This window comes from Zingiber officinale, chromosome 3A (genome assembly GCF_018446385.1).
Source record: "Zingiber officinale cultivar Zhangliang chromosome 3A, Zo_v1.1, whole genome shotgun sequence".
Classification (NCBI taxonomy): Eukaryota; Viridiplantae; Streptophyta; class Magnoliopsida; order Zingiberales; family Zingiberaceae; genus Zingiber; species Zingiber officinale.
In genome coordinates, this window is record NC_055990.1 from 23,698,978 (window position 1) to 23,701,506 (window position 2,529).

At 42.6% G+C, this 2,529-nt stretch overlaps 1 long non-coding RNA gene across 1 annotated transcript; it reads left to right on the forward strand.

Moving 5' to 3' along the window:
- Positions 1-760: 760 nt before the first annotated feature.
- LOC122053609 lies at positions 761-2,285 on the forward strand. Its single transcript, XR_006132265.1, has 4 exons — positions 761-1,155; positions 1,294-1,406; positions 2,035-2,141; positions 2,213-2,285. It is a non-coding gene; the product is annotated as an uncharacterized LOC122053609 (long non-coding RNA).
- The last annotated feature ends 244 nt before the right edge of the window (positions 2,286-2,529 follow it).

Genomic DNA, 2,529 nt, shown 5'->3' on the forward strand with positions numbered 1-2,529 from the left:
ACAACAGTTTTAAGCAAAAACCGATGTCTTTGAGTATTTTACACCGGTTTTTTCAAAAACCGGTGTCTATAAGCGCAGATTTTCGCTCATAGACATCGGTTTTTTAGCCGATGTCTATGAGCGCCTTTTTTTTTTGTTAATAGACATCGGTTTTAACAGCGGTTTTTAAAACCCGATGTTAATGAACCAAAAAAAAATAATTTAATTTTTCCACCAGCAAAATTTATAACACTTCACAAAGTTCCCTCCAAACCTAAACCAATATCACTTCCCTTCTCTCAGCCTAAACCTAAACCTAAACCTCCGACCATCTCTCTCAGCCTCATCTCCCTCTTCCCTTTCCTGGATCTCTTCCCCTTCCTGGATCGACGCCCCTTAGGATCAAAACCACCTGCTTCGATCCTAAGCAAAATCGCAGTATAAATCGTTCCATTCTGCCTCCTCGTCCGATCCTCTCTTCCTCCTCCTCCTCCTTCCTCTCTTCGCTCTTCCCGGCTAAGGTAGGGGCCGACAAGATCCGAACAGCTAGAGGACGCCCACGACCACCATGGCACGGTTGGTCGGCAACATGAGGGAATCCGAAGGAAGAGAGAACAACACCGAGATCTCTGATCTTGTGTAAAGGGGTCTCCTTCTTCTGAAGCAGAGAGATCGAGTGCAGTACAAGAATAACGAAGTATGTCTGCCTGTTAAAACCCTAAAATTGCAGGCATAAAGACTCTCCGTGCTTCATTTTCTCCTTCTCGGCCTCTTTGCTCGCTGGGTACACGGTCAAAACCTCTCGTTTCCTCTTTTCATTCTTCTTAATCGTCTGATTGCTAAAGGTTGAGGATGGGGTTTGGGGTTAACCTCTCTATAAAGCGCCGAAGCCTTTTCTTTTCCCCCGACTTTCTCCTTCTCGCGACTTCGGACTTCACGCGACCGAGACCGGCGATTTCTTCTTCTCTCGGTGGCGCCGGCGAAGAGCGGACCTTGGAGCGTTGAGAGGAAGAGAGGTTAGTTACAGCCGAACCTTCTTTCTCCCCGATCCCTTCCTCCCTTCTCTGATCTCGGTGAACAACGGCGACGGATCTCGATCGGTGGATTTCGCCGGCTGTCGGGAGGGAACCAAGTGCATCGGCGTTGGATCAGGCCAGCATCGATTGTTTGGAGGAGGTAACAACCATTGTTCCTTCCCGATCTCTGTCCCTGTTCGTCGGCAAGAACAAGTCGTTGCCCTAACTTCGATCTTGGAGATAAGGGTTTGGTTTTGGTTGTGAATTCGAACCTTGATCCTTTCTAGTGTTGATTCAGGTGGTTCTTTCTGGGAAGCAGAGACTGGTATTTTGGTCCCGGCCACCACAGCTCTGTTGGATCGATCTCTTCTTCGTATCAGTGATCGTCTCCGGTGATTGAAGGGTGCAGAGGTAATGAGGTCGATCTGTTGTTGTTGTTAACAGGTTGTTTTGATGACTTCTTGTTATTCTTTCTTCTTGATCCGGCTAGTGAAGATGCACTATGTAATGTTCTGTTTGTAGGGGATTGAGGTACAGTTTAGTTCTTGTTCCTTACTCTTGTGCGATCATTAGTCGCAGTAGATGTTACCTAATGAATCCTGTGTGTTTTGAGCTGGATCCACGGCAGAGTCAATAAGAATTTGTTTGTTCTGGTGTTGGAGGTTAAGGGTATGATGTGTTACTAGTTAACAAGGATAAGAGTTGTTATATTGGGTAATTGAATGTTGTAAATAAAGATTAACCTGAATCTGAAATGGTTTCAGTGACATTTAGGTTTCATGTTAGGTGATTATGGAAGATTGTAACCTTGAAGATCTAATGGGAATTTAGATATTGGATGGTTTAGGTTAGAATATAAATTTAATATGGTTATGTTAAAAGAAGGGAGCCGTACCTATGGTTAGCGTTTCTTTTGTATGTTCATTTCCTCCAGGTTTTTGTAATTTAATTTCCACCCTCTAGGGTTTTTTTTTAATTCAGTTTTCGATACCTAATTCCACCCTGCTTCTTTCTGACATACATTTACACATTGTTTCAGAGGATGCGATGTGCTTATTTTAGATACTGGATTGGGAAGTGCAGAGAATCAAGCAAGGGTCAAGGAGTTGCTTCATGTGGAGGAATCAAAACTAGAGGAGGATGAGGGTAAGTGTTTTTACTCATAATATTATTTTAGCTTATGTTCAGATCAGTTGGCACTCGATTCTGTGCTTTAGGAAATACCACTCCAGCAGTGAGATGGGTTCGAGATGATAAATATGATTGCATCCGATTAAAACATTGCAAGGTGAGCTATATTAGTGTGTATCCCCCCTTCAGAGTACATATGTATTTGTATAGTAATTAATTTCAATATAGGCACATCAAATTACCTTAATTGTTTCTAGACATAGACTTAATCCTTTGGATTACTTTATTTTAATTGTTAGAGTATTTGCCACTACCTTTCTATTATTCATTCTTTTGCTTTGCAGGTTGTGACAAAAATTGATTGGCATCGGAAAGGAGACTATTTCACTACTGTCGTTCCTAG